The sequence below is a fragment of the Peromyscus eremicus genome, chromosome 5, assembly GCF_949786415.1.
Source record: "Peromyscus eremicus chromosome 5, PerEre_H2_v1, whole genome shotgun sequence".
In the NCBI taxonomy this organism is placed as follows: Eukaryota; Metazoa; Chordata; class Mammalia; order Rodentia; family Cricetidae; genus Peromyscus; species Peromyscus eremicus.
In genome coordinates this window covers 50409729-50421905 of record NC_081420.1, presented here as the reverse complement: position 1 = coordinate 50421905, position 12177 = coordinate 50409729, and the positions used below count along the sequence as shown (strand labels likewise).

At 40.1% G+C, this 12177-nt stretch overlaps 1 protein-coding gene across 8 annotated transcripts in view; it reads right to left on the bottom strand.

Moving 5' to 3' along the window:
- Positions 1 to 12177, bottom strand: part of Zmynd11 (zinc finger MYND-type containing 11) — a 90962-nt gene that overhangs the window by 55049 nt on the left and 23736 nt on the right. The gene's annotated exons all lie outside the window — the stretch shown is intronic.

Below are 12177 nucleotides of genomic sequence, written 5' to 3'. Positions count from 1 at the left end.
TAAAAAACGAACACTAGTCATATGTGGCAATGGCATGTGGAGCTGCACACCTGTAATCCCAGCACACAGGAGGTAGAGCAGGAGGATCAGCACAAATTCAAGGTCAACTCCATCTACACAATGACTTCCATGAGAGTCAGAACTGCATAGCAAGACCTTGTCTCAAGAAACAAACAAACCATTGACAGAGAAGCCAAGTTGTTCTGAGGTAAAATACAAAAGGCCAAGAGCTAGGACACCAGATCGCAAATGATCAGTAATGATCCAGCTGCCAGAATAGGGGTTCATTTCAGAGCGAATAATTACATTATTGGGAAATAGCATTACTATTTTATTCAAATTTTAGTATTCTGTATGGGATGAAGGGAATAGCTGTTAAGCTTCCAAATACCCTTCCAGCTGTCTCCAAGCACGAAAGAACAAATGGATGACAGCCCAGTGTCTGGTGGGTGGCAGTATTAAAGAAGGCCCACTGAAGCTTTATTTCATGCTCATGGAGAGCCCAGTCTTAGGGATCCAATGAAACATACAACCTACACATCAGTGTGCTAGGCCCTTAAGTGCAAGGCAGGAAGGCAGGCATTGGGCCAGCTCCAGCTGGCTACTCCCTTCAAGGAGACAGCAAGTGTGGAGCCCATTCTAATACTTCAGTGTACTCCCTGAAAGGCCAGAGAAGTTGCTGGAATCTCACTTTTCTCTCCTTCTGTCTTGGCCCATTTGGCCTCCTTCTTTCTCTCACCAACCTGAGTGAGACTTGTAAGTGCCACTAGGGTTCATCTTAACCAGACTCAATGGGGAGCCTGGGGCCAGCCAGATCCTGGATATGGTGGCTTCCAGCACTAGAGAGCCAAAAGAGCATGAGTGCTCTGTGGAAGAGCTGAAGGTATTTCTGGATGGCCTACTTCTAAAACAATGCTAGGCTAGGGAGATGGCTCAGTGGTTTACAACTCTTGATGCACACATGAAGACCTGAGTTCAAATGTCATAGCCCTGTGAGCCTGTGACCCCAGCACTTGGCAAGAGGTGGGAGGAGAGGCAAGGAGATGGCTGGGACTTGCTAGCCTCCACCCTAGCTTAGGTTCAGTAAGACATGTTTCAGGGAATAAGGTGGAGAGTGAGAGTAGAACACCTGTCATCCGTTAGCCTCCTGGCACATATTCAACACTCTACACACATACATGTTTGCACATGCATGCACATGCACACATTACACACTCAAAAAAAAAGTTGGTGTTCAAGTTTTAAAGGAATATCAGTTGGTTCTGAATAAACTTAGACCCGTAACTAAGTGATGATAAAAATGACAACTATGATTTATGATGCTTCTGCTGTAGAGTGAGTACACAGACACCTGGGTTTCAATGCGCTTCTTCAGGAGTGCCAGCTCAAGGATGGAACAAGCCATGGGAAGAAACTGCAGGAGCCGCAGCAAGGTTCAGCCCAGTACTGCTGTGTCGTTCACACACAGGAGCACAATCCAGCCATCTCAACTATCTACTGAGTGGCCAGTGCCTGCCTTGTTCATATTGCTGTGGCTACTGCAAGGAGATATTTAAAATGTAATGAACGGCAATCCTTGCCATAAAACAGATTTGACAGAGAAAATCTAGTGTGCACAGTGTAAGGTCATAGAGAACAAACATACAAATGCTCTAGAACTTCCTGTGAGATTCAGAAAAGGGTCATGCTGCTTCTTGCCTAGGTAAAGTTTAGGCAGAAATAAGTGAAAAAATATAAGAAATATGAGAAAATATAAATATCAATGTTGCTCTTAATTTATTTTAAAAATAATTGTTTAAAGCAAAAAGAAAAATAATTAATAGATGTCGTTATGTTTATAATATATGCAGAAGTAAGGTATATTATGACCATAACATAAGGTATGACAGCATCATAGTAAATAAAGTAGGATTTCTGGTAAAATCAGGAGCACACTGTGTTCTATATAATAGAATAATACAAGCAGATATAGTAAACATATAACTCATCTGCAAATTATTCTTTCCAAACACATGGTATGAGCTAGACCGAACAGTGCAGTCCTGTAATCCCACTACCCGGAGACTGCAGCGGGCGCCCTGTAAGCTCAAAGATTGTCTGGGCCACAGAGTTAGCTCCAAGGCAGCTCAGGCAACCTAGAGAGATGCCATCTCATAAATTAAGCAAGAATAATTATCAGATCTATAGACAAATTTAATAGAAAATCTAACTTTTGAGAATACTAGAATAACAACTATAATTATTATATAACAATCATACTAATATAACGGAAACTAAGTAGCAGAAATGCTTCAAGTGATATTGCATTCCTAGAAATTATTAAAAATCAAGACTGAAAAAGGAAGTGAGCTACATCTCAGGAAAGCAGATGCAAAGATACAAGCAGGGACTTCTGAGAGCCATGGGCATGTGACAGATAGCAGACACGCCGTCATTCAAGTTCCACCAGACCTGGGGATGATCACTGGTTATGGCAGTCAAAGTGGAACACTGGCAACTGAGTGAACGGTGAAGTAGGTGGTACATCTTCAAAGTGCCAAAATAATTAAGCCTATTAAGACTATTCCTATTTCATTAAAGTACAACCATTCAATTAGTTCTGGGTAAAGAGAAATTTCAAAAAGTAACATAGTAGTGGAACTAAACCCAGAACTTCAGAAATCCTCAGCAAGTGCTCTACTGCTGAGCTACAGTTCCACCCTTCAAGCTCCCCTTTCTTAGGATATCTGTGTTCACTCATTTCACACACACTCCGATGTATTCTGCCTGTAGAAGAGCCACTCCTGTACTGTGCGCAAACAACAGGCAGAAAAAACAAAAACTCTAATCTAGTAACAACATGGCTGGATACCGGAAAACAATGATAACTAGGCACGAGTCAACAAAAAGAAAACATCTTTGGAATCTGGTTTCATAGACTCTACATAAAAACTAGTGGACACTCAAGGTCTGTGCGAACATGGAAAAACCAAATTCTGCAGTCCACTCTTCTCTGGGTGGGGATCACTAGGTCCCTGCCCCCAGTCTCATTGAGTGGGGATCACTAGGTCCCCGTCCCTGGCCTCTCTGAGTGGGGATCACTAGGTCCCCGTCCCCTCTGAGTAGGATCACTAGGTCCCTGTCCCTGGCCTCTTTGAGTGGAGATCACGTGGTCCCACAATTGTTCTTAGTGCACTAATGGTAATCTGTTCATAAAATTAATTATAAATTCCTAAAAATAATTCTTTAATTAAACTAAGAAAGTTGTCTCATTTACTTTTACATATAATGTTTTTCTAGGTGCCTAGGAGAGTTGCAAACATGCTAACCTTTCCATATAAAAATACTAAATTCAACTCTTCTAGCTATGCCATAAGACCCTAGAGTGGCCCTTCATTTCAAAAAGAAAGATATGTAGAAATCACTATGACAGTCTTTTCCAACATACATGAGGAATGCAATATACTCCTTTTGGTAAAAGCTACACAGGAAACAATTTTCAAGAGGCCTGTAGCTTAAAAAATAAGCAAAACACTTCAAGTAATTTTAATAAGCCCCTAGCTGATGCTGATATTGTCCTTGGTTAATGTGGTTAATCCAGATTAACCACAATTCCATTCTATAGGTACAGTCCTGTCTCATCACAGCACTACACAAAAAGAACACAGCAAGCCAGGAAAAATTAACGAGCAAAATTTAAATAACGCATCATTTGATGGCAAATGCATATGTATGGAGGCTGTGTTGTAATGAGTAATAAAGCACACAGTAAAGAGAGCATGGGTGAGGGAAAGATAAAAGACACAAGACTGCAATCAGCCTCTGCAGTGAAGGAGCTCTATTTACTTCTAGTATAGGTTTATGTGTGAAGGTTTGGTTTTATTGCATAAATATTCAAATATTTACACCAGATATTACATAAAACTTAAAAAAAAGTCCTATTGCTTCCATGGTTTACACTGTAACTTAGATATGTATGAAACTTCCTTATCTATTAGTGATTTTACTTTATGATTATACATTTTCACCATCCTCCCATTTATATCTTAGCTTTTGGTATTGTTTTTTTTTTTAAATTTGGGGGACAGGGTCTTACTCAGGATGGCCTTGAACTCACTATGTAGCCAAGCACAATTTTAAACTTCTGATCCTCCTGCTTCCACCTCCTTATTCCTGGGATTATAGGCAACACCACTATCTCCAGCTTTAGTGTTTTTTTTATGTATTGTTATTCATAAAATACTTTTCTCTTTGCCTTTTAATAAGCATTAAATAGAATGATGCAGAAATCTAGACATATGTTCCTTTATAATTACCTTTTTGATAAACACTTCTACACTCAGATCAGACAATTTTTAAATCCTTTTGGAGAAGTTTTAGGTCGATAACAAATTTCCCACATACATCCTGTCTCCACATAGGCACTGCTGCCATCAACACCTCCCCAGGACGGTGAGACCTGCTATAGTCAATGAACCTATATGGACATCACTGTCAAACTCAGTGCATAGGTTAAGGTTTTGTGCACTCTTTAGGTCTTGGCACATGTCCAATGACAAGCAAGCAAAATTGTGACATCACACACTATAATTTCACTGCCTTACAAAGTTCTCTGTGCTTAACCTACTGCTGTCTTCTCCCCTCTAACCTCTGGGAACTACTATTCAGTGTTCCCACAATTTCGCCTCTTCCAGAATGACATGCAGTTAGAATCACAAAGCCTTCCTGCTAGCTATCACAAGCTAGCTTGATAGCATCTGCCAACATTAAATACTATTCCAGTGGTTATATGAAACAGTTTATCTACCCACTCACCTACTAAAGGCTGCCATGACAGCATACAAGTTTCATCAGCTATGGGGAAAATCCTGCTATAAAATCTACATGAAGATTTTTGTAAGCAGACAAATTTTTGGCTCATTTGGGTAAATAACAAAGGGCATGAAAGCTGAATTTTATAGTAAAAGTATTTTTAGTTTTGTAAAACATCAAAAGCTCTGCCCGACTGTCCTCTAAAGTAGGAGGACATTCCTCCCAGCAAGGCATGGAAGCTCCTGCTGCCTCACAACCCTGCCAGCAGCCAGAGCCAGGACTGTGGATTTAAACAGTAGGCATGTACTGATTGCTGATGTTTTGACTTTCTATTTCCTAATAGTTTTATTGAACATCTGTTCATTTTTCTTACGTTTGTCACCTTTTGCATCTGCTTTAGTAAGGTGTCCACCCAGGGGGTTGCCTTCTTAACTGTTTTTTTTTTTAAATAATTTGTGTATTTTTATTTTGTGTGCATTGGTGCTTTGCTTGCATGTATGTCTGTGTGAGGGTGCTGGATCCTGGAGTTACACAGTTGTGAGCTGGCATGTGGGTGCTGAGAATTGAACCCAGGTCCTCTGGAAGAGCAGTCAGTGCTCCCAACCAATATGCCCTCTCTCCAGCCTGCTTACTGGGTTCTCTTATTATTGAATTAAAGCTTTATTTTTGTATTACTGTATTTGAGGGGTGCAGATGCATGTGCATCTGGGGTATCAGTCCTCAGGAGCATTATCCTCCTTTTTTGAGAAAGCATCTCTCACTGACTTGGAACTCAGCAAGATTAGGCTGGCTGGCCAGTGAGCCCCAGGGACCACTTGTCTCCATATCTCCGCACTGGGGTTATAAGCACATGCCACCACAGCTGGGTTCTGGGGATCAAACTCACATTCTAGAGCACTTTACCTATGACCAGTATACCTGCTCAGACCCTTTGCAAATGTGATTAAAAGTTATCAAAGGCATCTTTTGGAAACATTTTTCTCTTAGTCTGTAGTATATGTTCTTATTCTCTACACTATATGTCACTCACAGACAAACACCTGGCAATCTAAAGTCCTGTTTATTAATTCTCTCTTTCACTGACAGTCCCTTTGGTGCTGTATCTACAGTAGTATCAGCAGAGCAGGAGCATAAAGGTTCTGCTGTCCTGCAAAGTTTAGCAGTTCTATATTTGGCATTGAGAACTATGATCCATTTTCAATTAATTTCCAGTAATGTCATTTAAATTCACTTTTATAATCAAATGTTCATCTATTGCAGCATGGCCTTGACTCCTTGGCTGATGCTCAGGTCTATCTCTTGGTTCTCTATTCTATTCCATCGTCAGTTCTTTTGCCAAAGCTGCATCATAACTGATTGCAACATCTTCATAGTAAGATTCAAGGTTGGCAACCATCAACTTTTTTGACTTTGTTCTTCTGGGCCTTTGCCTTTCCATATCAATTTCAGAAAGGGTTTGTTGGTGTCCATGTACCAACTGACTCAGGTTTTGACTGATGTTGCATTAAAATTACAGATCAAACTGAGAAGGTGGGACATCTTGACATTAATCTTCCTAGCCATGAGTTATCTTTACATTAATTATCTAATATTAGAGTTTTGTAGTCTTCCTCATATAGACCTAGAACATATATTGTTAGATTTCTATCTAAACATTTCAATTTTGGCATGTTAATGTAAACTCCAATATGTTTTACCTTAAATTATACTGTTCATTGCTGGTACATAAGGAATTTTTATACATTAACCTTATATCTTGATCTTACCAAGGTATTTCCTTCATGCCTTCTTTCAAGATATTTTGATGTGTTTTATGCTCGAAACTTCATTCCTTGGTGTGGGTCTGGTGACACTGTCCCTCTTACTGTTTCTTGTACTTAATGTCTTAACATTTGGCAAAATTCTCTAGGAAGTGTTGCCTCAAATACTGTTTCAAGTTCTTTTTCTTTCTTATATTACCATCACACATAAATTACATATTTTTGAGGTGCCCACGGCTCCTGAATGTTCTATTCTGAAGCTATCTACCCCATATTTTTCTTTTGCTTTTCAGTTCAGAAATTCTTCCATATCCTCAAACTCAGATTACTTCCTTAACCCAGCCCATCACTGACTAACTCCTCCAAGGCATTCTTCATTTCTGCTACACTGCTTTTCTCTAGCACTTTTTACTCTTTCTTAGGACTTTTGACTCTGCTTACATGATCCACTCATTATTACATTCTGCCTACATTTTGCCCTCAGCATTTTAACCATAGTTTTAAATAATGCACTGTCTGATTATTATCCAATATTCTTATTACATTGACTGTTTCTAATGTTTGTTTAGTCTCTTCAAAGTATACTTCCACCTTTTGGTAAGCCTTATGGTCTTTTGCTTTTGGGAGAAAATGGGCATGGTGTACTGAGCAAATGGAGCCATGATGGACAGGCCTTTAATCGTGTAGTTGAAGGGGTGGGGGAGGGGGAGTCATTCAATCCTATGACTTCACAGCAACCTTTGGAAAGTCTTTGTTACTGGACTGCCAGTGTCACCAGCACTTCAGGTTTTCTCTCTCTCACACATGACAGAGTGTGAGAAGGAACTGAAGCTGCCTACTTCCTTCCCCCAGATTGGCTAGGTTCTGGTGAAACACAGCTGGTAAGGTCACACAAAGGAGCCTCAGGCCTGCAGACAGGTCTTACTAAGAATGGAGCACTCTGCAGGGCAGGCAGTAGTGGTATGCCTTTAATCCCAGCACTGGGAAGGCAGGCAGAGGCAGGTGGATCTCTGTGAGTTCAAGGTCAGCCTGGTCTACAGAGCACATTCCAAGACAGCCAGGGAAACACTGAAGAAACCCTGTCTCGAAAAACAAAACAAACAAAAAAGAATGGAGCACTCTGGCACATCGGCTAGCCTCTCTTCCTCCGGCCTGTTGCTGCCCAAAGCACAGGGCATTTCTCTGATACTCACAGTGAGATCCTGATTAAGGCAATACTTGGACACATAAGGAAGCCATTTTCTGGGTTTCCCTGGAGTCCTCTCCTATTTGTCCAGATTTAAAATTCTGACAGTCTATCAATCCTACCATGGCTTTTGTTCCCACGCACAGTCCTGCTCATACACTTCAGCTCTAAGAAGCCTTAGCTCTTTCTACCAGCCTATCTCAGTTTTCCATGTAGTAGCTTGCCCCTCATGGCCTCACTTCTCTGAAAGATCCAAAAAGACTGATTTTTCTTACTTTTTCTTTCTGCTCATCTTTTTAAATTTGTTATTAACATAGAATAATGCCAATGCCAACTGGAAACAGTGGAATTTCTTTCTGAATGATTGTAAATGAGATAATATGATGTTTTACCACAGAGGAAACCAAATGAATTAGCATGATTTGCTGGAAATTTTCTCTGTTCTACAACAAAATGTGATACTTCTAAATATGTATTTAATTGTTAGGAATACTAGAATTAATTTCTTGACTTTGTTTAGCCTGTTTTAGTGTCTCACAACTGTCATTATTAAAACCTGTATGCAAGCTACATATGTGAAATTATAAATAAATACATTGTCGAGTCCTACATAATTATTTTACATGGACTACCTGCCCAATACTATCAGTTTTGAATTTCTTATTTAATTTAGTTCTTGGGTTTTCTGAAATGGAGGTCTTGCTATACAGCCCAGAATGCCCCAGAACCTGTGATCCTCCTGCCTCAGCCTCCCATATGGCGGGATGACAGGGGTATACCATTATCCCAGCTTATCAGCTTTTAAAGCACACCTCTTTTAAGCTTTCCTTATGTCGCTGCCCAGCTTTACCACAAACTAGATATGAATAAATGCTTCCTGGATGAACATTCCTCCCCAGTTAATTATTGTGATATGTTGCAATGAGCCTGTGGCTGCCAGGAGCTCAGTGTGAGGGGATGGAGAGCTGCAGCTTACTGAGTTGTGGGTGGGTGGTGAGGACAACTGTGCAGTACTGCAAATGCCTTTACACTGAACTATGTGCTTGAAATGGTTAAACTTTATGCTAAGTGTATTTTACCTCTATTTTTAAAATTGAAAAAAAAAGATAGAGAAAGCATAAACTTAGCCCACAATAATAATAAAGGTTTGTTACTAGGTCTTAAGAGGAGTAAATCTCAAATACTCCACTAAGAACCTCCAAAACAATCAGATGGCATCGTTCCATGTGTGTGAGCAGCTGGTGTGGAGGGATACAAAGAACACGGAGTGGATGCCTGTTAGTTCTTTGTCTGCACATCAGATTGAAAACTAGAAACAACCAAGGCTCCTGACAACAAAACACACCATACAAGGCTTTTATTTTAAAGTTTGGGTTTTTTTTTTAATGGTTCACTTTTTAACTCTACTAGCTTGAGTCTGTTTTCCACTGTGGCTAGCACAACAGCACAGGCTAGGTAAGTTACTTACAAGTGTATTTTGGTTAATTGTTCTGGTCCAAGTAGAAGGCCTGTGCCTACAGATTGCTTTTTGGTAGCAGAGCTCCTTGGTAGCATTGAGCATCATAGGGTGATCATAAGTTGAGTGAACTAGTAACCCCACACCTGCATGTGAGGTCTCTCTCTTCTTATAAAGCCACCAGTATTTAATTCAAGGGCCCAGCTCTGATGATTTTACTCACAAGCTCCACTTTTGAATAATTACGTTTCTCCCTTTTTAAGATAATATCAAGTTCCAAAATGAGTTTCAGAGGATAAAATCATTTTCTGATATTCAGATCACAGTAATTTGTGTGTCCAAAGGATGTGTCCAGACTAAGACTTGTTTGTAAAATGAAATGACAAATTAGAGAACTAACAACGTTTTCTTTTTCAAACAGATTTGCTGAGCTATAAAACTTAAACCATTCAACTCACAAATGTACAATGTACAGCTTACTGGAGGTGGGGGTGAATGTAGCAAAGATATTTCACAAGTAGAATCCCACAGTGTGTGTCTTCCTGCATCTGGCTTAATCATGTTTCCCCAGTCCATCTCTTACAGGATGTAGCAGATCTTCAGTTCTCCTCATACCTCACAGCACTCCTCTGAATACAACAGGTGTTACACTTTGTTCATCCATCATCTATTGATGGACACAGGCGGTTGCTAACATCTAGCTAGCATCACCACTGGCAGATAAGTGTATGCTTTCAATTCCTTTGGACATGTACCCAGAAGAGGAACTGCTAAATCACATAGTAAATCTGTTTAACCTTTGCAGCAATGAGAAAACTGCTTTCTATAGCAGCTGAAGCACTACACCTTGATCAGCAAGGTTCCTCCTCCTCCTCCTCCTTTTTAAATCTCAGCTATTTGGGTAGGTGCAAATAGTCCATCACTGTGGTTGTGATTAACTGATTTCCATGACTGGTGATGTTGAATATCTTTTCATATTTTGCTGGCTTTTTGCTATTCATTTTCTTGGGAGAAATATCCTTCAAATCCTTTGTCTTTGTCCATTTTAACTGTTATTTAGTTGGTGCATAGGGAGCTTTATGTATCCTAGGTATTATCCCCTTTTCAGAGGTGCAAGTTTTACAGGCAATTTCTACCTTTCTACATGCTGCCTCTACCACTTACATTATGATTTTCTTGTCTCTCTCTTTCCTCCTCCCTCCTACTCAGTCAGATAGGCTCTTAGTATGTAGCCCATACTCAGCCTTAGGATTTTTCAATCTTCCTGCCTCAACTTTCCATGTGCTGGTATTATCGGTGTGTACCACTCCTAGCTCTATACTTTTTTAAAGTAATGTCCTTTGATACGCAGAAAGGTTTTAATTTTGTTGAAGCAGAATTTATTTATTTAGTTGGTCATGTTTTGGTGTCTTATCTAAGATTTTTCTAAGTAACCAAAAGTGAAAAAATTAATTTATCAATTCTCAAGAGTTTTCATATTCTGGCTCTTTTATGATGGTCATTGGCTCACTTTGCATTAGATTTTCAACTTTTTTTAAAGTGTGGTCATCAAGAAACACCTGCTCCTAAGACGATTCTTTTCACAGCTGAGTAGACTTGGCATCCTTGTCCATGGATGTGCAGGACAGCTACCTTAGACTGGCTGTCAAGGCTGCTACAGTAATCAACAGTGATACTCACCCAACAGTTCTACCTGTCTCAAGCATCACCACCACTGCTACAGTTCCCTACTGCTGCAGTGAAATCAGGTGTGGCATGTGTTCTGTCTTAGTGAGGCCATGTGGGCTGCATTAGGTGAGGTCAACTGTCCTGGATTAGGCGAGGCCACGGGGGTTAGATTAGGCAAAGGGAAGTAAAAGTGATTTATGCCACTTCTACTTAGAAAGATGTAAGATTCGCAATATAAGTTTTCATGATATCATTAATGCCATGCATGGGTGAGGGTGATGTCTCTGATGGTAGCTGCATTCTCAGCCTGCATCTCAGAAGAGGACAGTACAGTAGAGCTCTAGCTAAACTGTGATATCTAATATGAGCATGAATCACTGCTTTAAGCCACTGTGATTTCTGAAGTTGCTTATGAAAACTATCATAAAATGTTAAAGAAATGTGCCCCTTATCCTGAATACTTGGAGCCAGATACATTTCAGATGTTTTCAGATTAGGGGAGATCTGCACATACATAATCACGAGATATCTCAGGACTGGGGCTCAATTCTAGGCATGAAACCCATGAAGGTTTCATGCACACTCTAAAAACACCCTAAAGGTAGTCTTATACAATATTTTCAGTGCACCTGCTTTTGACTTTAGCTCATTACATAAAGGCAGGTCTGCATTTTCCACTAGTGGCTTAAGAATGCTATGTGCTGTGTGAGGTGGTAGTTGAATGATGGAGAAGTGTATCTGGAAAAGAACTCACCATGTTGGAGGCACAGAAAGACTGGAAAGGACAAAGTGAAGAAAAGCAGAATGGAAACAGGACGGGGGTAGACTGACAACAGATAAACAGGAGCTAACTAGCAAGCAGTTTGATTTCAATACATGGAAATTGAGAAGCCTTCACACTTGGGCAGGCTAGGGGCTAGGAAAGGACAAGTACAAAATACATAGCATGAATGGTTGGCAGTCCCTTTCCTACACCAAATTCTAGACACCTGAATTCATGCTCTGGCATGAGACTGAAAATCCAAATAGTTTCCTACCTGGAAAATCAAATGGTTCCAGAGAAAGGACCTTCAGACACTGACATCTGAAGGAAGCTAAAGAAAATACCACCTGGCCACCTGACATCCCTATAATGCTCCTACACAAGACCTGTGATTAGCTCTCTGGAGTCTCCCCCTTAAATATGGAAAGGCAGCCAAGAATCATTAGATGTTCAGAAGTAGCTTCTCAACAAGAGGTCACATCAAGCAAAACAAATGGAAGCAGGGTCTCAAATCAGAAAATGCTAGTAAAGATTTTTAGAATATAACAGTATC